Genomic DNA, 26,288 nt, shown 5'->3' with positions numbered 1-26,288 from the left:
ATTTATTTGCCCCATCTTTTTCACTATCTCTCCTCCCAACTTTGTCCTATGAAAAATAAACCAAATCCCAAAGTAAAATGGTGCTGTAAACACCATGTTCATAAATTTCTAATGTATTTACTTGATTCTTTCCTCTCCAAACTATTTCTTTCTCACCTCCCTATCTATTAATAAATCTCTCCTCTTACCCCCATCATCCTCATTCTCATCCTCATCTTCATCCTCATCCACCTACTAGGTATCCTGAATCTCTACCTGCTTGAGGAAGAAAAAGGATGCTAATTATATGTGTTTAAAGTAAAATGAGAAAAAGATCACAGCTCTTTAAATACCCTTAACACAAATTCATAAATTCTGCTTTAAAACTGACCCCGTCTGTAACTTCTCCTAGGATACAGCATTATCCTTATAACATTTCTTCTTTGATAAATTTACTGAAAAAGGGGGGCAAGAAGGTGGGAGAGGAATCCTATAATTAAAGTAGTAAGAATCATCTCTCTTTGATAGAAATATATAGTACTGCCTATCATTTTCAGAAGAGGGGAGGGAAAGAAAGGAGGGAAAAGTTTGAATTCAAAACCTTGTAAAAATGAATGTTAAATTTTCTTGATATGTAATTGGGGAAAAAATAAGAAATCTATAATATCTGGGTTTGAGGCTTAGTTTTTTTTTAAGATAAGTATGTGAAAGGGTTGTGGCTTTTCTGTATAAATGTTATCTACTATTTGGTCTGGATATTTGCAGGTATTTGACAGCTTATATACAATTGTGCTTAAGTTACCTTGCCAGAGTCACACAAACAGAGCTAGGATTTGAACCTAGAATCTCTTAACTCACAGCCCCAGTACTCTTTCTACTGAAGAAAACTGAAAAATGCAAGCTAAGATTTTCTCTTTGAGAGGTAAAATAGAAAAGACTCTAAAGTCTTTTTCTTCTTCTTCTAAAAGACTTCTAAAGTCATTTTCAGTTTTATATCAGTGTAAGTTTTTTTCTGATACCTAGAAACAAAGTCAAAGTAATTTTATAAAAATAACGGTTGACTCCTTCAGTGATAAAGATCATTTAATCAGTCAAGATTTGTATAAGAATCCTGTGCTTCTACCATCAGGTTAGGCCCAAGTGAATTGAGCCCTTTACCCTGGAGTACATGATAAAATCCCAAATAATAAAGCAGTCAAAACTTTGAACATTATCAGTATTTTGGATTCAGTTGATACATTCAGCATCATCTCCATATTCTTCATTTCTAACATAGTCAATGTTTGACTTTTTCTCCCTATAAAACCAAATTCTGCTCCTTGTCATCAGGCCAAACTCCCACAAACTTAAGGCTTTGGTCAAGGATAGCAGAATTGAGTCTTCAGTAGTAGCATACTGCTGCTTTTGTCTTTAACCACCTAACTGGGATCAAAGGTGAATCTGCAAGCACTGCATTCTTCAGTGTGAAAGTTATATTCTAAAATAATAAGGTCATCTGTGTTGAGAAAGAATTCAATCATGGATTTTAGCAGATAAAATGTAAAAAACATCAGGCCATTGAGTTTTCAGTTAATAATAAGTTGTTGTACTCCATTGAGTTTTCTGTGTCACCAAACCCTCCCAGTCATAGCTAACAAAGCCTACATTGTCTTAAGAAGGCTACTGAGAAGATGTGCCTAATCTTGGCAGGAGCTTGGTGTACCCAGAACCATGTTATTTTTTTAAATACAATAATAAAACGAAATATCCTTTAAATTGTCTTGTCAATGATAAGTAGCAGTTGTCATTACCATTTTAGAGGCACAAAAACCTTACCTGGGAATTCAAATTGTAACATAAGATTGAAAATTGTGCATCAAATTATTTTAAAGCCACTGAGAAGTTCATTTTGTTTTTAGACAAAACTTTTTCCCCCATGGAAGTGCTAGATAAAACATTGTATATAATTCTTAGGACTCTGAGAATGTACCTTTTTAGGTACATTTTTAGAGGGTCCTAGACCCATAAGTGCAAACTATTCCAATTTTCTCTTTCACAATACTTTTGCATGCATTTATATGCCTACTGGCATGCAATTGGTGCATATAATTTGGTTATCCCAGTGGAGATAGTGTAGTGTATTGAAAAGATAGTTGGACCAGACTGGCTCTAATCCTGGCTCTTGACACAATCTGACCATGGGAAATTTGCAGTTTGATTACTTATGAAAATCTTTCTTCCAAATGGACAAAATAGTACCTAGCAAGCAGATTTAGAGCTGTTTGGGATTGGGGGCAGCTAGGTGGTACAGTGGATAAAGCACCGGCCCTGGAATCAGGAGTACCTGGGTTCAAATCCAGTCTCAAACACTTAATAATTACCTAGGTGTGTGGCCCTGGGCAAGCCACTTAACCCCGTTTGCCTTGCAAAAAACTTAAAAAAAGAAAAAAAAGAGTTGTTTGGGATCAATAAGTCATCCAAAAATCATGGGAGGAGATGGAGACAGAGGGAACTGAGTTCTAAGGTCACACAAATAAGTAGCAGAGTCAAGTTGAAAACAGATTCCCTTCATTGTAGCAAACTTTCAAAAAACTGAGATGAAGAAACAGGGGTCCAGTCTGAAAGCATTATCAAAATGAGTTACTATCATTACCTAGAATGATTTTTTACTCCCCACCTGACATTCTTCTGCCACTAAACATGGCTGAAACCCTTCTCCAAATATGCAAAAGATAAATAAAATTTTATATTAGTCTAATTTATAATTATAAAGGACACATCTTCACTCCCTCTCTTTCCCAACTCTCCCCAACATAATAGAACCAAATGTCCACTGATCCTCTCTGGATCTCAGTTTTTGTATTTGTGTCATGAGAGAACTGATTCTCAGGTCCCTTTCCAGGCTTTACTCTAGATTAAGTCAATTTGCAAAATTAAGAGAATTCTTGGGAATAATAGATCTTTCTTCCTTTAACTTTTTAAACAGATTTCTTTTAGAGAATCAAGCTTGGGAAGCTGAAAGTTCCAATTTACTCTTAGAGCTGAAAAGTAAATATTTTTAGGTCTTATATATATTTTCATCAAAAGAGCAGCTACTGTAACTGCATTTTGTTTTACACTTATATATGAAAATACTAATAAACAGACATAAAGAATCTAAAGTTATCTTTCTAAATAAGTGGTATTGGCCTCCTGGCTGTTCTAGGAATGACACTCCAGCTCTCAGTTCCAGGTATTTTCTATGAATGTACTTCATGCTGGGAATACTTTTCCTTCCCATTCTGGTTTCCTTTAAGATCCAATGAAAAATCCCAACAGAAATCTTCTCTCATTTCTTCTTAATTCCCTAGTCTCCCTTCAGTTAATTATCTCCTATTTATCCTGTATATTAGGCTGCTTTTTAACTGTTTGCATGTTGTATCACCCATTAGATTGTAAGCTCTTTGAGACCAAGGACTGTATTTTTTTTGCCTTTTTTGTATCTCCAGCACTTAGTATACTTCCCGATCCCATTTGATCTTTATATAAATAAGTAACCCTGTGTGGTTGGTACAAGTTTCCTTATCCATCACTTGATAGCTGAGATAACTGAGGTCTGGGAGGTTAAAATCAGCTCTTGTCAAAGACAGGCACCTAGATCTAAAGCTAGTGTTCTTTTTATTTTAGCTCAGTTGCCTCCCAGACAGTCTTTCAGGATTATTAAAAACAATACAGAACTTGTTTTTTATACATATGTAAATAAATTATACAAAACACATAACAGATAGTAATTCAGTTTCATAATATACATACTCCTAGCTAGATAAGGTTATTCTCTCTGTCTCTGTCTCTCTTACACATACACATACAAACACACACACACACACACACACACACACACACACAGACACACAGGGAAACTAAAAGAAAGGGAAAGGAGGGGATTAGAATGGTTGAGGCCTTTAGTAATCAGTTTATTTCTGATAGAACAGGAGATAACATCTTCAATTCATTCTAATGTCCCAAGCAGAGCACTGGAGAATTTGAATTACAAAAGGAAGCTAAACTTTGAATTAAATTGTTTTTATATCAATCCTCTCCAAAAACAGGAAAGTATTTATAATCTCTACTTGAGCTACAAGGAAGTTGTACACCTCAGATTTCTAACCTGTTTGGAACCACCTGTTTCTATGTTGGTTATATCATAGCTACCCTACACTACTTCCATTGGAAGAGAAGCCTCATCCTCAAACTTTCTGGTTAACTACACCTTAGAAGTAAAGTTCCCTAATTCTGCTTTTTCCTACAGATTCTAAGATAAAGAGAAATGGCTAACCTGCAACCTTGATGGAACCAAATCCTGGCAAAAATCAAGTGAACTGAAACAATATCAGGAGGGTTTTTAAGAGCAAAAATAAAAAGTTGTTATGGCTTATTTGCTTACTCCCCTGAAATTCAAAGTTCTGTTTGAAACAATTTTTAAGGTGACAATAAAACAAGTTCTATGATATTCACTCGGAAAAATTCAAAAGCACACTCCCCACACTATCTTTGTAACCCAAGTCATCATTATTTGAATATTACTGAAATCTTTTTCTTAAATCATTGACTATGTCAGTTAACAACCCCAAGTATTATTAAATTAGGAATCAATGTAAAGGAGATACTGCTATTTCTATTGAAAATGAAACTTCTCATCACACCAATATTAACAATTTTCCAGTGAAATTTTTATTTGAAGATAATTTTGATAGTCAAGTTGGGCAAAGTTTTAGTAATAGAAATCTTGAATCCAGGGCAAACAAAGCTTCCCTGGTTTCTACATTATTCAAAAATTGAATATTATTAAAAGAGAGAGATTCCCCAAACTTCCTATGTTCTCCTAACAAGTATTACAGTTTCAAGTGAGTTTGGGTTGAAGTTGGGGGAAAACTTAATCTAACCTGAGAAGAGAGATGAGAGACTGAAAAACCTTGGGTGGAAACTATGTGCGGTTTCACCATTTCTCTTTTAAAATAGTTATAGCAAATTTGACAAGCAAATTTAACCACTAGTAGGAAAGTAAATTCAACGGTATACTCACACCTTAATTGTTTGTCATTAAAAGCCCACTAAAATTTTGTCATTAAAAGTCCCTAAAAGTCAACCTAGACTTTATACAAAAAGAATCTCCCCCTCATAAACCCATTCAATTTGTGTTCATACCATTAAATATACCAAAAAATACCAATACCATAAAAAACACATACCATTAGCTTTAGAGAGCAAAATGGGACTGAAATTTACAAGTTATACACGTTCCTTGACTACTCTCATTCTTTCAATACAGTATTACAAGCTAGTCACCACAGAATTCAACCAATAGGATCTAATGATAAAGACACTGATTTTAAAAGTGCTTTCTCCAAAAGCCCTTTTTTAAAAAAAATGTTCTAGGCAAAGTGATATTTAAGTATCTATCCAACATACAATTATACAATCAATATTCAGGGAAATAATAAAAAACTAACACTTCTCTGATTATTAAAATATATTCATGTAACCTTTAAAAAAAATCTTAATTCAAGAGAGTCCCTCCACCACAAAAGGTCCAGAAATAGTTTAGGGAGGCACAAAACTGTAACAGCAGTAGAATGTAGTTATAATTGTAAGTAGTTTATTTTTATGGTAACTGATCTTCATTTTTAAATTCTAGCAATGAAATCAAGACTTGTTGGGGTGGCTGTTTCACCTATAAAGATATTCAGTAAAATCACACAGGCAGATGGAGTGTATGTAAAAGAGATGAAAGAAAGTTCACTAAATAAGGAAAAACTAAAGAAAATGCTCTACCCTCCCTCCTCCTCCTCCTCCTCCTTCCCCTTTATAAGCCTCCAGTTTTGTTTGCCTCGCTTATCTCTTGCATTGTGAACTTTGTTAATAATTCAAAACTGGATTGTTTTAAGATAAACTACCAAAAACTACGATCATATTTTCCCTTTTTTGTTAGACTAAGTTGCCTTAAGTTTTTTTTTCCTTATGCCAGGCTCAGCTTGATACCAAACCGTGACCTTTCACCTTTCTGATCTGGCACCTGCAATTCTCCAAAGTGCTTACAATTGCCAGCACACTGGTATTTGTGGTCTGGATTGTAGCTATTTCAACATACTTGTGCCCACTAGTGAAAAGCTCCCCTCCTTCCTTAGAAATCATGTGAGTTTGGCTTTTAAAAGAATACATTGTCGCTCTAAGTTATTCTTCAAGAAAACAGTGATTCATAAAAAAAATTCATAAAAAAATGTGGCTGCATTTTTATTTCGCATTGGTAATGTGCTTCTTGAGGACAATACCTTCCTACCCAATTGCTAATGTCCTAGAAGCAAGGTCATATTCTAAACCCTCTCAGAAGGGGTGTCCGGAATAAAACACAGAAAAATCAGTTCTCTTAAAAAAAAACCCCAAAAACTTCACTTCCATTTCTTTTCATTGACCTGTCAGCCATCAGTTCATTTATAATTTTTGTATGTTTGCCCAGTCACCAAAGGCTTTCTGTGGAACTATTGATAAAAAAAAATAAGGCATCTAACTTGTAACTAAGATGACCTCAGAGGGGACGGTCTGAATCGGAACTGGCAAACATTGAAGCCTAAAGTAGGGTTCAGCCTGTCGCCACAATCTCGCTTTAATTAGCTCATTTTATTCACCTGTGCCTCTTGACAGATCCAATCAAGCCCTTTTCACGCATGAAAAAAAAAAAACTGGATTTCTTTCCTTGGAAACAATTTCTCATCACGGGAGAAGTGGTTTCTTTGCAAAGTGTCCAGGACTTGGAAGCGACTGACGCTTTTCAAAGCTTTCCTGAGAGTTTCCTTCCACCCAAGAGCCGAACAACATGGGGAGGGGAGATATAGGGGAACCAGGAACCAAAGGGGAAGGACTGGGGGGGGGGGGGTGAAGAGAAAAGAAAACTCCAGAACACAAAGATTAAAGAAAGCAAAATAATCTCCCCCTCCCCCCAAATCCAGAACAAAAAAAAAATCACCCACCTACCTGTGTGGAGGGTGGGAAGCCAATCACTTCAGAAGTTAGCTGCATTCACAGCAAGGGAGCAACATACGCGACTGGGAAGTAACCTACTGCGGCATCCTCCCTCCCTCCCTCCCTCCCTCCCTCTCCCTCTCACTCTTTTTTTCTAATGTAAAATCAAAATAAGGAGTGTCAGGCTACTCCTCCAGCGCCCGCTTAAAGCTACAGATCTTTTTCAGGATTAGCTCCCCGGGCTTAGCCAGTGCGCAAGTTTTTGGAGTCCCTCGGAATGCCCAAAGCCTGGAGAAAGAGAGTCGGCTTGGAGCAGGCTCGGGTCATGCAGCCCCTTAGCTTCTCCCGGGCCCGGCCCCACGGTCTGGGCTTATTCTGCTGGAGCTCCGCTCCCCAAACCTGGGGGAAAGCCCACTCTGCCACCCTCAGGGGCCGGCTTCCCTCCTGCCCATCCCGCCACTGGGCAGCCCGGCTGGTGAAGGGGGAGAAGGAAATGCTCACTGCCCCATCTCTCTCTCTCCTTTTCTCTTATTCTGTCTATATCTGTTTCTCTGTCTCTGATTATCTCTCTGCTTTTCTCTTATTCTATCTCTGTCTATATCTGTTTCTCTGTCTCTGATTATCTCTCTGCTTTTCTCTTATTCTATCTCTGTCTATATCTGTTTCTCTCTCTCTGCTTTTCTCTTATTCTGTCTATATCTATTTCTGTTTCTCTCTTATTCTATCTCTGTCTATATCTGTTTCTCTGCTTTTCTCTTATTCTATCTCTGTCTATATCTGTTTCTCTCTCTGCTTTTCTCTTATTCTGTCTATATCTATTTCTGTTTCTCTCTTATTCTATCTCTGTCTATATCTGTTTCTCTCTGCTTTTCTCTTATTCTGTCTATATATCTGTTTCTCTGCTTTTCTCTTATTCTATCTCTGTCTATATCTGTTTCTCTCTCTGCTTTTCTCTTATTCTATCTTATTCTGTCTATATCTGTTGCTCTCTCTCTCTCTCTCTCCCTGGCCCCACTCCACCCCCCCTTTTTCTCTCGCTTCACAGTAGCAAGGTTGTCTCTAGTATACTCCCTTCCCTTAAACTCACCAAACCAGATTTTTACTCCCTAACACCAGCCACTTCCCGTAAATCTGAACTGAAATTTTATCCTGCTCACTGAGCCGCTGCTGGCTGAAGGCCAGGACAGCATTCCGGTTGTTTTAGGAGCGCGGATACCTTTGCTGAAGGTTGTCCTGCTTTAATAAATAAATAAACCGGCTCGGATGGAAAAGCTGGATCCGAAGGAGAAAGAAAGTGGAGGAATTTTGCAAAGTCTGCTTAGCAAGCTTGACCCTGATGAACTCCTTACTCTCCCCACCCATCACCCTTTAAGAATCAAACACCTATCAAAATAGGAATAATTGAAGCCTATGTACAGAAAAAAAAATTTTTTTTAATGGAAATAACTGGTACTGCTTACAAAAGCACCTGTCTCACCTGCTAACATTTTGTCCAATCTCTCAGTCTCTCTGTTTGGTCTCTTCACCTCTCTGTCTGATTGCTTCTGTCTCTGTCTCTTCTGAGAAGCAAAACTAGAAGCATACTTGAGGAATAAGGAACCAACTACTAAACAATCCAGAGATCAAATCCAACAGTAAGTCTCTCTCTCCCCAAACACTCCCAGTCCCTTAGAAAATAAATAATTTTAATTCCCATTCTAGCAGAAAAACAAAACTTTGACTTACCTGAGGCATAGCATGTCTTGGATGACCTTTACTAATCCCCTATCAAAGCATTAGTGAGACTTACCGACGACGTGGAGTTTTACTTTTTAACTAAATCTAACCTAAAATTACTTCTGGTTTCTAGACAGGGAACAAAAAAGTCATCAAAAACACAAGAGCCAAATCCTCTCCACCTTTCTCTCTTTTATTTCTGCTCTAGTCTGACTTTTGCTCCCACCCCACCCCCATCACCACCACCCAAAAGAAACAATGAAACCAGACTATAAATAAGGTCGGCCCTTTTACATTACCTGTTTATTCAAAGGGTAAGGAGTCTGATGTGCTTAAAAAACCATTAAGCCTGTTTATTGTCAATAGGATTAACCTACAGGGCTTTTTTTTTTGGTACTTGTGACCTGACTAGTAGAAAGAGGAAACAGGCAATATCAGAACCCTAAAAAACGAATCCTGATTTCTGACTACTTTGTAATCATGCAACTGAAAGAATTAGAGTTGTATTTTTTTTTATTTAAGATGGGAAGGGGTGAATTATCCTTTAGTAAAAGATAATTTCAATAATTTGTTGGGGGAAAGTTGGAATAATGAAAAGATCTCAAGACTAGGAATTTTGAGATAAAGATGATAATAAGATCACAGCTTTAAACCTAGAAGGGGCCTAGGAAATCATCTAGCACCATTCCCCTTGTTTTACAAAAGAAGAAACTGAGACCCTGAGGGGAACAGTCAGTCTGGCAGCCAATAAACATTTACTACACAGCTACTTCTATGCAAAGTCCCAGAGGTACAAAGAAAGGTCAAAGGCAGATCCGGCTCTCTAGGAGCTCTCAATCTAAAATCGGAGACTTTAGCAAAGAAATATGTATAAACTCTGTCTAGGCTCAATTAGAAATATTCAACAGAGGAATGCACTAAAATTAAGAGGGATTAGAAAAGGCTTTGGATAGGTGAGATTTTAGATGAAACTTGAAGGAAGGAAGCTTGAAGGCAAGATAGGGACGGAGAGCATTCCAGGCTTGGGGTACAACTGGTAAAAATGCCAGGAGCCTAGGATGGAGAGCCGAGTTTACTGAATGAACTGCTGGGAGGTCAGTGTCAATGGATCAAAGATAGATTGACTTGCCCATTGTCATTCAGGTTGTCAACACTATAGAAGGGATTTAAACTGAAGTCCCATCACTCTAAATCCAGTATTTTAGTCTTCTCATGTCTTGCTTCTGGCAACTACCTGTATGACCTTGGGTATTTACCCTCTCATAGTCCTCATCTGTAAAATAAAGGCACTGAACTAGTTTCCTTTTATATTTTCCTCCATCTAATGTAAGCTGCTTGGCATTAGGAATTTTTTTCACTCTTTGTATTTGTATCCCCTCCACCTACCATACTACCTGAGTACATAGTAGGTACATAATAATTTCTTGTGGTGGATTTGCTGTACTAATGATTTAATCTGACACTTTATCAGTTACAAAGAGTTTGTATGTGGTCATAAGGAAAACCCAGTTGACTGACCCCCCACACACAAACCTTAAGATTTAAAAGAACTCGGAGCAGCTAGGTGGTGCAGTGAATAGAGCACGGGCCCTAGAGTCAGGAGTACCTGAGTTCAAATGTGACCTCAGACACTTAATAATCACCTAGCTGTGTGGCCTTGGGCAAGCCATTTAACCCAATTTGCCTTGCAAAAAAAAAAAAACTAAAAAAAATATTTAAAAGAATTCTAAGGAAGTGAACAGAACACAAACAGCAACATTGGTTGATGATCAACTGTGATAGACTTGTTCATTTCAGTAGTACTGTAATCAAAGATAATTCTAAAAGAATTGTGATGGAAAATACTATCCGTATTCAGAGCAGGAACTATTAAATTTAAATGTAGACTAAAACTTACTTTCTTCAATTTTTCAAAGTTGTCTTATGTATTTTTTTCCCTCCCATGTCTTTTTCCCATTTCAATGTGATTCTTCTTTGGCAACACGATTAATCTATTATAAGTGTATGGGGGAGGGGAGGGAGGGAGAAAAATGTGAAACTCAAAACTTTGCAAAAAAAAAGATTGTTGAAAACTACCATTGCATGTAGTTGGAAAAATAAATTAAAATATTCTATAAAAATTAAAAATAAAAGAACATTAAGCATCTTACTTTAAATTCACATATCTTTTGGGAAGACTAAAAAAAGAGAGGAAAAAATAAATCAATAAATAAGAATTTATTAAGCGCTTACTATGTTCTATGCACTGTGAGATACAAAGACTGAAATGAAAAAGTCCCTGATCTCAGGGATATTGGGGGAGTGGGGATGCAGAGAAGATGGGTATAATAGAAAGGACTGTACTGGAACCAGCTCTAAGGCCTTTGCTAAATTTTCAGTATGACAATTTATACTTCAGAAATACTGTCTACAAATCAGAATTTGACTTGTTCTGTTGATTGTCTAGACCTTTGAAAAGTGTAAATAATGCAAATTAAACTTAAAAGTAAGTGAATGTAACCTATAATCAATCAATAAGTGTCTACAGGGAAGGCATTAGAATTAGCTTCCTAGGGAAGGCAGAATTTTAGTTAGGACTAAAAATGAATCCCCAAAAATCAGCAGGCAGAGTTGTGGAGAGAACAGCCAAAGAAAATGCCCAGAGTGAAGAGGTGGAGTGTCTTATATGAAGGAACAGTGGATCAAAGAGAATATGGCGGGAAGTATAAGAAGACTGGAAAGGTAAAGGAGGAATAGACTATGAATGGCTGTGACTAAGGGTTTATATTTATTTGATCCTGGAGGCAATAAGGAGCCACTGGAGTCTACTGTGTAGGGGTGACATGTTCAGACCTGCGTTTTAGGAAAATCTCTTTAGTGGCTAAATAGAGAACAGAATAGAGACATGAGACACACAGATCTACCAGCAGCCTATTGCAATAATCCAGTAGTGAAGCGCTGGGAGCCTACCTAGAAAGTGGCAGTGGCAGAGTAGAGAAGGAGTCATATTCAGGAGATGTTGCAAAGGTGGAATCAATTGGTCTTGGCAACAACTTGGATATGAGGGCGAGAGAAGACATATGAGGAGTCCAAAATGACACATAGATCGTAATCCTGCGGAAGTAGAAGAATGGTGATACTTTTTGTAGTAACAGGGAAAGTACAGTAGAGGTAGAGGCAAGATTTAAGAGGAAAGGTATTGAGACATGTTTTGGACATGTTGAGTTTTAAGATGCCTCCTCAACATCCAGTTCAAGGTAGCTGAAAGGCAGCTGGAGATGCCAGATTTGAGGTCAGCAGAGACTTGAAACAGGATAGGTAAGAGTCATCATCACAGATATAGCAATTAAATCCACGAGAGCTGATGAAGTAGTATAGAGAGAGAAGAGAATAGGACCCAGTACAGAACTCTGATGGACATTTTTGGTTATAGGGGATGATTTGAATGAGGATCCAGCAAAGAAGTTGAAGGGATCACTGACAACTTTGGAGAGAGCAGCTTTAGTAAAATAATCAGATTGGAAGCTGGATAGTAAAACGTTAAGAAAAGAATGAGAGAAGAGAAAATTGGAACAGCTAGTTAGAAGGCTTTCCAAATAGTTTAATTCCAAAAAAAAAAGAAGATAAATAGAATAATAGTTTGCAGGGATAGAAGGACCAAGTGAGAAATTTTTGTTGTTGTTTTTCAAGATGAAGGAAAGACATGGGTGTGCTTGTAGGTAGTAGGGAATGAGCCAGGAGAGAGGAAGCAATTTAAGCTAAGTGATAGAATGGGAATATCAGATGGGGCAGATTGTTGGGGTGAGAAGGGAACACTTGAAGAGGTAAAAGAGGTTAACTTTGGTAAGGATGATTGTAGAAGACTGAGATAAAAGGGAAACTGTTGTCAGGAGACATCCCAGTGATAGAAGATGAAGAAGGGAGAAGAGGTAGCTTAAAGTGATACATTTACTAATATCTTCACCTCTCTGTATTGCTCTCTAAATATTGTTTAAACTCAGAAGAAGTGATGTGTAAGACTAGTGGAAGTCTCTAGAACAATAAGGTTGATGAATGTGATCATGAAGGTGATGATAATGATAACTGGCATTTATATAACACATTTTAAGGTCCTTGAAGTTCTTTCCATCCATGATCTCAAGACTCCTGGGGGATATTCAAAATAGAATCTAAATTATGGGGTCAAAGGAAATAAGGAAAAACTTCATGTAGAAACCTTTTAAGGTTAGTTTTGAAAGAAATCAGGAGTCTAAGAGGCAAATGTGAGGAGGAAGTGAATTCCAGGCATAAGGAGGCAGTCATTTCAAAATCAGAAAGATAGGATGGAGTACTATTCAAGAGGAATAGCTAGAATGCCAATTTGTTTGAAACAAAGTATATGCTAAAGGGAGGAAATATGTAATAAGGCTGAAAAAGTAGTTTGGGACCAGATTTTGAATGACTTTAAATGTAAATGGAAGAGTTTGCTTGATGATGAAGTAGTAAGGGGTTTAAGTAGAAAATGGTGATCTGTATTTTAGGAAAATCACTTTGGCTGCTGCCTGCAGGACAGGAATAAAGTGTCAGACTTGAGGCAGGGAGACTAATTTAAGGATTGTTGTAATGCTGTGGGGGAGAGATGATGAGGACCACCTTATTGTCAGAGACTAGAATGGAAGAGATGATGAACAGAAAATGTAAGTGGGATATACGACAGGAGGGGATAAGAGGGAGTTCATGGCTAATGGCCTCATTTCCCCCCCCCCCCCATAAAGTATGAAGTGAGGTTTATTGCAGAGAGAGTGATAGGTGACAAAGGAGGTAGTGGCAAAGGAGGTTTGAGAAGGGAAGAAAAATTTTGAAATCATTGCTGTGGTGAGTGGAATGAGATGAATGAAATTATTACTTACTTTCCTATAGGAAAGGTCCAGTTGAATTTCCCCAACATAATCTGTGGTGACCCTAGTTAGCACAATTTCATGTTTTCCTCCAGTTCTGTTCACAACAAGTAGAATCAAAGAGGCAGATGATGGGGAATAAATTAGAATTGCTTAACTATGATTAGTGAGAGGACAAGTCCTTTACCTGAGTAAAGGACTGAATAAAGGTGACCTGGTTTCATCAAGCACTTGAGTTTAAGAAGAGAGAAAAGTATATCTAGAGCAGAGGTGATGATCTAAGAAAGAAAGTGTGGAGAAATTAAAAAAGACAAAGCATTGGGGCACTTGTCATTTCATACATACATATACACACACAACACATATATATGTATATATTATATATACATATATATAAATATATATACATATATATATATATTCAATTCAAATTTGATTCAAGACAATTGGCTTGATCTTTTCGTTCCTCCCTGCTATCCCTTCCCTACCTTTTGTGGCTAAATTCCTTGAGAAGACTGGCCTATAATAGATACTTCTGTTTTCTCTCCTTTCACTCTTTTCTTAACCACTTACAATCTGGTTTCCCACTTCATCACTCAATTCAAAAATTACCAAAGATATCTAAATTGTCAAATCCAACAGTCTTGTCTCAATTGTAATTCTTCTTGACCTCTCTGCAGTTTCTGACACTGTCAATCATCCTCTTCTCTTTGGTGCTCTCTTCTCTTTAGGTTTTTGGAACACAAAAGTTTCACTGCCAAAGTGATTTTTTCTTTTTTAAGATTTTATTTATTTTGAATTTTATAATTTTCCCCCTAGACTTACCTGCCCCCACCCCCCAGAAAAGGCAATTTGCCAGTCTTTACATTGTTTCCATGGTATACATTGATCCAAATTGAATGTGATGAGAGAGAAATCATACAAAGTGATTTTTCTAAAGCAGAGAGATCCATCTATGTCCTTGTCCTTCTCAAATTCCAGTAGCTCTCTATTACCTCCAGTATTAAGTAAAACATCCTCTATTTGACATTCAAAGCACCTCATAACTTAAGTCTCTCAGTGTTTTGGAATTTTCTTTACACCTTACCCTGCCATATACACACACACACACACACACACACACACACACACACACACACACACAAAGCCCATGCCAGTGACAATGGCCTACTTTCTGTACTACAAATAAGACACTCCATCTGTCACCTCCAACCATTTTCTATGACTGTCCTCCATGGCTAGCATGCTCTTCCTCCTCATCTCTGCTTCTTGACTTCTTTCAAGTTCCAGCTAAAATCCTACTTTCTACAGGAAACCTTTCCCAACTTCTAATTCTAGTGTCTTCTTCTGTTGATTATTTCCTATTTATACAGAATGTAACTTGTTTGTGCATAGTTGCTTATGGTGAGTTTCTCAGGGTCAGGAACTATTTTTTGCCTTACTTGGTGGTGGCCCCATCCTTTAGCACAGTGTCATATATATATATATATATATATATATATATATATATATATATATATGTATATACACATATATATATGGCATGTATTAAATGTTTATTGACTGAATGACTGACTTGTTCTATAGTTCTTTGACAGTTATAGATTTCCTTGTTAGTTATTGGTAGCAAATTGCTGTGCAACTAATATTTGTAATCACCTTCATTAAAACATATCAAATGACTCTTTTAATAAACCTTCTTTGGTATCTTACCCAACCCTCCCTCATGCAAAATTTCTCTTCCCCAAATTTTCTCAGATACAGTTTTCTAGACTTTTACTGAGGGTAGGGAAGGGGGATAGCAAATCTTAAATAATTAAAAATATTTGATTGAATTTAAATGTAGTGCTTGCCACTTTTATATAAAGAAGCAATATTTAAATATATACAAATTTTATCACTTTTATGATATAGTAATCAATAATGAACTCTGAAATGGGAAATTTTTTTTTTACTTTCTGACTTTTTAACATCACAGTTCTTCTGATATTTTCAATGAGATTGGATCAAACCCAGGTTAATTTAGCATTTTGTTTGAATCTCTACTTTTATTTTTCAGTTTTGCCTGTATAAGTCATAGCGAATTGTTCATTTGCAATGTGAAAAATTTCAAAATTGAATACTAAGTTAATTCATTCAAAAAGCATTTATTAAAGTTTAATCAGGTACTATTGATTATACTAGGTAGGCACTAGGACATAAGTGTGTGAAAAGAAAATGGTCCCTGTCATCAAGAAACTTAAAGTTCACTGGGAAAAATAACATGAACACAGATAAGCAAATATAAAATATATACTAAAGCTAAAAAAATTTCAGACTCTGGCAATAAAGTGAAATTAATTCTTTATAAGTTTTGGGTAACGTGAAAATATGTGTGAGCATGTGTGTTTGTATCTTTATGTATTTATTGAAAGAAAAAAGATTGAAATTTTGTTAATTTTTTAAAATCTGAAAATAATCTAGACAAGTAGATTTTAAATTGGGTATGTGGCTAAAATATTTATAATATTTTATATATATTATATATTTTTTCAGCATTGCATAGCACTTTCACAAAAAAAGTCTTAAGGTACAGAATAAGTGCAAAAGCAAAAGAAAGAAGTACTAAATATTTTTTTTATGGTCTACAACATATTTGAAATATTAATCCATTTAGGAAGCAAATGGAAGCATACATAGATCTACATGAAGATTTCAGAATGAAATCCAAAATTAGAAATAAGTCAAAGAGCAATTCAGAAAAAACAGTTGATGATTACAGGAAAGAAATATTTCAAAATTTTACAAATAGTCATTGTTGGAAAAGTTTTAGAAAGATGAGCAAACTAACAATATTTGCAGTAGAGTTGTGAGATGATTTATTTATTCTGGAAACATATTTAGAATTATGGAAATAAAATCACTAAAAAGTTCCTACCTTTTGACCTAGAGATTCTAGTGCTAGACAAATGCTCCAAAGAAGCCAGTGATAATAATAATAAAAAACAACAAAATATTTGTAGTGGCATTTTTTGTTAATAATAAAGAACTGGAAACAAGTTGCTCATTGATTGGGCAATGGCTAAACAAACTGGTACATAAATATAACGAACAATTATTGTGTTCTAAGAAAGCATGAACATGACAGATTCCAAAAACAAGAAAAAACATATAAACAGATGTAAAACAAATTCAATAAAACCAGAAAACAATATTCACAATCACAACAATGTAATTATAAAGGACAACAAGAAAACAATCCAGAATGAATGCTTTGAATTTAAAGTGACCAATCTCAGTTCCAAAGAAGGCATATAAGAAGAAAGGAATGCAAAATGGGGTGGGGAATGTGAATGTGGAACACTGAATATAATGTCTGACTTTTTTTGATAAGATGTAGTTTGATAAGATGCAAATTTTTTTCTTTCTTCCTTTTTGAGAGAGGTTAAGGATCAACATAATGGAAAGTATAGCGGAGAAGATAACAATTAAAAAAAATGTTGGTTGCCATGTCACACAGTTGAGCTTGTAATTCACTAAAACTTTTTCACATGAATATTTACCTAATTATGCCTTCCACATCTTATACTTCTGTAATTTTTGAAACCAAAAGTGGCATTTAATATTTATCACTATTGCTTTCTATTTTCTTTGATTTAGGTCCATTACCTAAATTAATAAATATTAGGGATCCTGAATGTCATCCATTTTATCACTTCTCTTCCCCCTCCCCCCAGCTTTCTGAAATCTTTAAATTTTGTTTTTGTTTTTGCTTTTTTGTAAGGCAGTGGGGTTAAGTGACTTGCCCAAAGTCACACAGGTAATTATTGTGACTGAGTCACATTTGAACTCAGGTCATCCTGACTTCAGGGCCAGTGCTCTATCCACTGTGCCACCTAGCTGCCCCTGAAATCTTCAAATTTGATAAACATGCCTTCCCCCCACCTTGATTCAAGCAATTAATTGATTAATAAAAATGTCAACTAGCATAAATAAGATCAAATCCTAAGGTTATTCCACTAAAGACCTCCTTTCAAATAAACATCAATCCCTTATTAAATACACTTTGGGTCTTGTTATTAAATCACTTCTGAATTGAGTCATTTTGTTCCCATTTAATCCACATCTCTCCATCTTGTTCACAGGAATAACATAAGAGACTTTGTCTAAAGCTTTACTAAAATCCAGATATACTGTGTTTGTGCTATTTACTGGATCTACTAGTCTAGTAACCCTGTCAAAAAAAAGAAATGAAGTTAATCTGGCTTGACTTGTTCTTAATAAAGCCATGCTGGTTCTTAGGGTTTAGGAACAAAGATAGATATGTTCAATTCAATACAGACTTATTTCAGACCCTCATCAACCTCTTGCCTAGACTACCATAAATAATCCAACTCATTTTTTGGAATCTATTCTCTACCTTCTCCAATCCATCTTTCCTCCCTCTACAATTCACCACTTAGGAAGATTTGTGATTTCATCAAAGTGGGTATTCCCTGCATTAATGAAGATCACAGACCTTCTATATTATTAGATGCCTTCCTGCTTAGCTATGATGTTGTGAGCATGATGACTGGTATCATCCACCCACCAACAGGTGTTGGAAACATGCCTGCTCAGCCAACCTTGCCAATACTGTAATTATCACCTGACTCCTTCTAGCTATTTAACATGGCAGGGCATAATACTGGCTCCTTCCTCTGCTCTGCTTCAGCCTGGAAAATAGTCTCTAATGAGTCATGATGAGGCATTGAAGAGAGAGCTGAAAACTTACTTCCTCCTTTGAAAAGGAGAAACACCTCCACTGACCTATCTGGCAGAGTCTGGAATGCAGAAGAGATGTTGTCTCTAGCTCTCGTAGGGGAGGACTGAGGAAAAGACAAGGAGGTGTGCTTCTAGGAGCATGTTCTCTGACAGCAGAAGTAATGATGAGGTTGACATTCTCTTTTCTTTCCTTCCATATAAAGAGAGCTGAGATCTGGCTCTACTCTTCTCCCACTTTCTCTTCTTAACAAACATTAATGTTCTTTGACTTTTCTCTCCTGGCTTCATGGTAAACTCGACTGAGTCTAAATTGTATACCAGGTGGCAATACATTGCTATCCTCTCTCTAGGAATACTTATAATCTTTCAGAACTTTGAAGTTACTATTAAGAATTCTATTTTTCAGGGGCAGCTTAGGTGGTGCAGCTAGGTGGCCCTGGAGTCAGGAGGACCTGAGTTCAAATGCGGACTCAGCCACTTAATAATTACCCAGCTTGGTGACCTTGGGCAAGTCACTTAAACCCATTAACTTGTAAAAAAACTAAAAAGGGGGGAGAAAATAAATGTCTTCCAGTTTAGGATTATTAAAAGCACTGCAAAGTTTCCCAAATGTAATCCAATTCACTCTCTTCTTCTACTTTGTTCTGAGAGCTATTACCTATTCATTATCTATTGATTAATAAAAATGTCAACCAGCATAAATAAGATCAAATCATATATAGAGTGCCTGTTCTATTACTAACTTAATATTATTAGAAATATATTCTGCTAAGCCATTTAACCCCCATTTGTCTTGCAAAAACCTAAAAAAAAAAAGAACTATATTACATTCTATAACATGATCTAAAGACACAGACCAATTTTTTCATCCATTTCCATTTATTTCTATATGGATTGTTAGCCTGATCTTTTTTGAATAATTGTAAAGGAAAGTAGTTCAGTAGAAGAAACAATGAATTTGGTAGTCAAAGAACCTGGGTTCAAATCTTGGTATTATTTAATTTCTCTGGGACTCAGTTATTATCTGTAAAATGAAAGGGATTGTACTAGATTATTTCAAAGGTCTATTCTGGCTCTCAATTTATGATTCAATGACTATGGATCTGAGGAAGATCCCTAATGACCTGCAGCTCAGTGTAATCAGCTTCATGTTATCCACATTCAGAAGTAAAAGACTTCCATTTATAGACTCCTTTCTATTTGAACCTTGCACAGGTTATTCTCCATAACAGAAGGAAAAAATATTTTTCATGCATCCATCTTTCTATTTCATGCCTCATTTCACATTAATAATCAAAAGATCACTGAATAAAGTTACCTCTGGGATTGCATTTATCAAGGAATCTTGTATGATATTAATAGATGCACGAGAGACTCCTTGTTGGAGAAAAACCTTTAAAGATAAAATTTCTTCCAGTTGCTCAGATTCTTGTGTGTATGTGAGTGTGTGTTATGTAGGTTATCAAAAAATAATAATCACATCAGAATCTTGTTATCTATGTTCCACTGATGAGAAGCAATGTTAAAAGGTGAATAGAGAGCATGCCTTGGAGTTTGGAAGATATGGGTTCAATAATGTATGGGTTCAGGGGAAGCCACTTTATTTCTCAGTGACGCAGACAGTTCTCTAAAATTCAATGCTGTAGAATAATTGCCAGTCTGCATTACTAGTGTGTTTCCTTTCCAAGACTTCTCTCCACTAATGAAATTATGGATAGGTCTGGACTAAAATAAACACAATAGAAAACCATTGACAAATTCATTCTATTTTTTTTATTGATTATTCTCTTGCTATTTTTGTGTATGAACATTCATGGAATGAGATAGTCAATTTGAGTCTCATGTGAAGTAATCTGTCCACTTTGCTTTGTACTGTTTTTGCTGTTTAGGCAGTAAAGCTTGTAAACTTTCCACCATTCTCTGGAGTACTTTACAAATTAGTTTGTATTCAAAATCTGTTATCATTAACTGTCATCTCATTTTGCTTGGCAAGAATATCAGGTATTTGCTGCTAAGGCAGTTGATGGGCTCTTTAAGCCTCCCCATGGGGGTGACTGTCTCACCTCAGTTAAACTCTTACAAGGAATGGTGATAACCCAGATTAGTATCTTTAACCTTTTAACATTTCTCATATCTTGGTATAGCCTTCTTAGAATAGGATAGTTGAAGCTGTTACCATTATTCACAATGTTTTTACATTTGATAGTGATTTTGGCCTTTCTTTGAACCAGTCAATGATCTGACTCTCTGGACAGTTGATTTGGAAATGACTCTCTCATTAATAACCAGTTGTCTTTTGGGTTAAAGTCAGTTACTTGTTTTGAGTGTCTAGGATGCTGTCTGATGTTTTACTATGTTGTCTTTCATGATATAAAATCTTCTGCACAATTTAAATCTTTACCTTCTTTGATTTCTAAGACCTGAATTCCATTCAAACAGAATCAGAGAAACATAGATCTAAACATTGAAAAAGCCTCTGAGATCTAGATCTAGTTTAACTCTCTTACTTTATGGATAAAAAAAGGTGGCCCAGGTGCCCAAGGTCATTCAGACAGTTAAGTATCATAGGAGATGGATTCAAACTCAGGTTGTCTGACTTGAGAGCTGATGATTGTTTACCCAGTCACACTGTAGTCTATTTTTCTTTGCCCATCTTTACTTTGAAGTCACCTAGTATTAAGATGTTTTTCAATTTGAAAGTGATTTGAAAGGATTTAACATTTTCTATATAGAGTTTTTCTATGTCTTCATCTTCTACAATAGATTGACACGTAAGTTTTAATTATCTTCATAGTGATTTTTTTGCATATACTTATCACAGGAGTTGCATGTTGAGATGGTACATCTTTATGATAGATGTCCAAATAATCTTCCTAATGAACAAGTCTGACAATGTCAATCCCTTGCTCAAAAAAAGGCAAGGCAAGGAAGGAAGCATTCATTAAATTCTCAATGTGTAGTAGAATTTTTGCTAGATGGGGAGGGAGAGATACAAAAATAAACAAAAAGATAGTTCCTACCATCTACTAGCTTATATTTGGGGTCGGGGGTTGCAAGGCAATAGGGTTAAGTGACTTCTGTTACACATCTAGGTAATTATCAAGGGTCTGAGGTTGGATTTGAGCTCAGGTCCTCCTGACTCCAGGGCCAGTGCTCTATCCAGCCTAGCTACCCCCAATGGCTTATATTTTAAAGGGGAAGAACTGCACACAAAAAGAAGCTGAAAAGGATTGAGGGAGGAGAGGAAAAGAATATGAATTTGAAATAGAGAAAATCAGGAATAGAGCCAGGAGGAGAATGATAATTCAGGCTGGTCTGTATCCTTCCACAAAATGGAGGATCCTTGAAGGAACTCACCAATGGGAATAGAGGGGTTGGTCTTGTCAAGAGATATTTCACCATATTTTTCAGGGCAAGGAAACTCCTGATGCTGGGATGGGGTAGGAGTGGACACCTTCCCAAAATGCAAGTTGTGGAAGGTACTCACCAGCGAGAAAAGGGGTCTGGAACTAAGGAGGAATATTCCAGGATGAGGAGACCTTAGGCACTGAGGACAGGTTCTAGAGTAAGTGTACTAGCAAGATTCAGAAAACCCTTCAGAGGTCATCTATCAACTATAGAAAAGAAGGACAATCTCCTTGGCTGGGCATTCAAGACACTTTGCAAAAAAGAATCTAATCTACTTTATGCTTATTTCAAATCACTCCTCTCCATGTACTCTATTTCCCAACCAAACTGGCCTAACAGGTGTTCTCTGATCTCATCTACACTCCTCCACTTCATTTGAATTCATGCATTCTGTTCCCCCAAGCCTGAGATGCATTCCCTTCTTATCTCTCAGTGTTGAAATTCTTCTCTTCTTTCATGGCTTCATTCAGGAGCCACCTCCTCCATGAGGCCTCCTTATTTCCCTCAACTGAAGATAATTTCACTCTCAAATTTTCCTAGAGCAACCCATATGGAACTTTCTAAATTAAAGGGAATAGTCCTTGAACTTTGTTCAAACTCCACAGCTCCTTATCTGGATACAGATGGCACTCTCCTTTGCAGAATGCCCAAAATTGCTCCCGATTATTGCACTGATAGGATGAGCGAGTCCTTCAAGGTTGAACATCACTCCCACATTGCTGTTAGGGTATACAATGTTTTTCTGGTTCTGCTCATCTCACTCAGCATCAGTTCATGCAAATCCCTCCAGGCTTCCCTGAAATCCCATCCCTCCTGATTTCTAATAGAACAATAGTGCTCCATGACATACATCTACCACAGTTTGCTAAGCCATTCCCCAATTGAAGGAAATTTACTTGATTTCCAGTTCTTTGCCACCACAAACAGGGATGCTATAAATATTTTTGTACAAGTAATGTTTTTACCCTTTTTCATGATCTCTTCAGGGTATAGACCCAGTAGTGGTATTGCTGGGTCAAAGGGTATGCACATTTTTGTTGCCCTTTGGGCATAGTTCCAAATAGCCCCCCAGAAGGGTTGGATGAGTTCACAGCTCATATGGAACTTTCCTTTGCCCTTAATACATTCTTCTTGTATCATACTTATTTAGGCATATATTTCCATCCCTTAAACCCCTACCTTTAACTTGTTCATATCTTATGGATAGAAATAGTGTTGCTTTCAAAAATCTTTTTTATCCTCATTACCAACACAGTGCACATAAGATAAACTTAATAAAACTTTGTTGATTTGACTTAACTCTTCTCAGCAATACAATGATCCAAGACAATTCCAGAAGACTCTTGAGGAAAATGCCATCCACTCCCAGAGAAAGAACCATGGAGTCTGAATGCAGATCAAAGCAGATTATTTTCACTTTCTTTGTTTTTTTCCATTGTTTTTTCCTTTTTTTCTGTTTCTTTCAAAACATGACTGTGGTATGTGGAAATGTATTTTTCAAATAAATAAATAAAATATTGCTGAATGAAACTGAGCATTATTATTCTTGTTTCTAACCCTTCAAACTGTAGTTATTTTTACTACACTGTCCATGAAGACAAGGATTGTGTCATATCTAAGCTTTGTATAGTCTATTATAACCAGCACAGTGGCTTTGTAAATGTTGTCAAATTGAATTTACACATATCTACATCTATTAAAACAAAGTACAACAAGGTAGCTAGGTACTACACTAGAATTCAGATCTGCCCTTGACACTAGCTGGTAGATCCTGATCAGGTCCTTTAGCCTCTGCCTATCTCAGTTTCCTAATAGGTAAAATGGGAGATATAACCCTTTCTTCCCCAGATTGTTGGGGAGATCAAATGACATAGTATTCGCAAAACACTGCAAATTTTAAAGCATTATACAAATGCCAGCTATTATTAAAGCCTACTATGATGTTGTGAAAATATTTGGTAATATTGTGCAACTAATTGCTCATTATATATTTGTATGTATATTTATGTGCTGAATTATATATACATACATACATATATAAATACATACACACACATATTAAGCAAGTAACTAAGATAGGATTTAAAATCCTTGATTTCTTGATTCTATGTCCTGTCCCCTATCAATTGGTTTAAAGTTAAGAAGGCATCCTTCTTATGATACATTAGGGGCACCTAGAGTGGTGCAGTGAATAGATCACAAGCTCTAGAGTCAGGAGGACCTAAATTCAAACTTGATACTAACTAGTTATGGAACCTTGGACTTGTCGCTTGTAATTCAAAGAACAGGCTGAATGTAATAAGATGAAGTTTGATTAGAATAACTATACAGTTCTATACATAGTTTCAAAAATTCAACTAAACAAGCACAGGATGACAGATGCATGGGTCATAGGAAAAAGAACAAGCGGTTGTAGTAAAACACAAGCTCAATCAATCAACAATTCAATTTTTTTTGTTTCTTCTTTCACATGACTAATGTGGAAATGTATAAATAAAAGATTGATGAATGAAACTAAACATTACCACTCTTGTTTCTAATCCTTCAAGTCTAATTACTTTACTAATTATCCATGAAGACAAGGACTTATCTAAGTTTTGTCTTAGCTAAGTTTTATATATTCTTTTATAACCAGCATAGTACTACACACAGAGTATGATCTTTGTTAATGGTTGTCAAATTAAATTTACACATATCTACATCTATCTATCAAAATTAAGGAGAGCAAGGTAGGTGCATCTAGGTGGTTCAGTGAATAGAGAACACCAGTGCTGGAATAAGAAGATCTGAGTTCAAATTTTATGCTAACTAGCTTTGGGATGACAAGTCACTTAACCCTGTTTATCCCACATCCAGAGCCATCTCCAGTCATCCTGATTCATATCTGGGTACATACATATGTTGGTATGTATGTGTATATATACATATAAATATGAAGTCTATGAAACTGATTCCTCCTTCCAACATTATTTTACTTAACATCATATTTCCATGGAACCAATATACAGGGCATGTCAGCTGATTATACTTTCAGAACATGTTATCTTTATTCCACTGACTCTAAGAAGTCGTATGCCTGCCTTAATATGGTCTGTTTCAAATGATAAATATCATAATCTGGGTTCTTCCTTTCTAAGTTTATTTCCATTATCTTTACCCTTCCCCTCATTCTAGTCAGTCATGCCTATTTATTTCCTTTAAAGGTTCTAATGATAATATTCAGTTTGACATTGTTGTTTATGTTCATCTTCTAGCTTTTGAATACTTTCCCTAATTTACTCAAATTCTTTTCATTTTTGAAGGCCAAACTACCTTCTTCATGATGCTTTCTTCTATGTCGGCTTATAGTGTCATCTCCCTTTTTTGAATTTTTTTTGGGCTTATATTTAGTATCATGATTTAAAATTTAATTGTGATATGAACAATAAAGCCTAAGAGCAAGAGACAGAAAGAAAAATTCCATTTAAAATAACTACAGACAACATTAAATACTTGGGAATCTACCTCCCAAGACAAACCCAGAAACTGTATGAACACAATTATAAAGCACTTCTCCCCCAAATAAAGTCAGATCTAAATGATTGTAAAAATGTCAATTGTTCATGGTTAGGTTGAGCTAATATAATCAAAATGACAATTCTACCCAAATTAAATTACTTATTCAGTGCCATACCAATCAAACTACCAAGTAACTACTTTTCCACGTTAGAAAAAATAGTAACAAAATTCATCTGGAGCAGCAAAAGGTCAAGAATAGCAAGGGAACTGATAAAAAAAAGTAAAGGAAGATGGCCAAGCTCTACCAGATCTAAAACTATACTATAAAGCTGCACATTAAAACTGCTTGGTACTGGTTAAGAACTAGAGTAATGGATCAGTGGATTAGGATAGGTTCAAAAAATACTGCACTAATGGCTACAGCAATCCACTATTTGACAAACCCAAAGAAATCAGCCTCTGGGGTAAGAAGTCACTATTTGACAAAAATTGTTGGGAAAACTGGAAAATAGAATGGCAAAAACTAGGCATAGATCCACATCTCACACCCTATACCATAATAAGGTCAAAAATGAGTACAGGATTTAGACATAGAGATAAATTAATAGACAAAAAAATATTCTATCTATCAGATCTATGGAAAGGGGACAAATTTATGACCAAACATGAATTAAAGTACATTATAAACTGCAAAATGAATGATTTTTAGACTATGTTAAATTAAAAAGTTTTTGCATTAATAAAATCAATGCTGCCAATATTAAAAGGAAAGCAGAAAGCTGGGAAACAATCTTTACAACTAGGAGGTCTGATAAAGGTCTCACTTCTAAAATATATAGAGGATTGCATCAAATTTATAAGGTCACACAAGTCATTCCACAATTGATAAATGGTCAAAGGATATGAACAGATAGTTTTCAAATGAAGAAATTAAAGCTATATGTAATCATCTTTAAAAATGCTCCAAATCACTATTGTTTAGAGAAATGCAAATTAAAACAACAAAGAGCTATCCTCTCACACCTATTAAATTAGCCCAGATGAGAAAAAGGGGAAGATAATCAATGTTGGAGAGGTTGTGGGAGGATTGGAACATTGATGCATTGCTGGTGG

The 26,288-nt window shown here is 36.0% G+C and overlaps 1 protein-coding gene across 8 annotated transcripts in view; it reads right to left on the bottom strand.

Moving 5' to 3' along the window:
- The window catches only part of RBM47 (RNA binding motif protein 47), a 156,528-nt gene extending 147,720 nt beyond the window's left edge, over positions 1 to 8,808 (bottom strand). For 5 of the 8 annotated variants that reach the window (XM_074229570.1, XM_074229577.1, XM_074229576.1 and 2 more), the window contains exon 1: positions 6,967 to 7,061. The gene's annotated coding sequence lies outside the window, so the exon portion shown is untranslated. Of the gene's footprint in view, positions 1 to 6,962; positions 7,062 to 8,679 lie in introns of those variants that run through there. The other 3 variants (XM_074229574.1, XM_074229573.1, XM_074229571.1) reach the window with 3 other exon arrangements.
- Between the last annotated feature and the right edge of the window lie 17,480 nt (positions 8,809 to 26,288).

The sequence above is a fragment of the Macrotis lagotis genome, chromosome 3, assembly GCF_037893015.1.
Source record: "Macrotis lagotis isolate mMagLag1 chromosome 3, bilby.v1.9.chrom.fasta, whole genome shotgun sequence".
NCBI lineage: Eukaryota > Metazoa > Chordata > Mammalia > Peramelemorphia > Peramelidae > Macrotis > Macrotis lagotis.
Note: the sequence above shows the minus strand (reverse complement) of the source record. Positions and strands in the feature narration are given on the sequence as shown.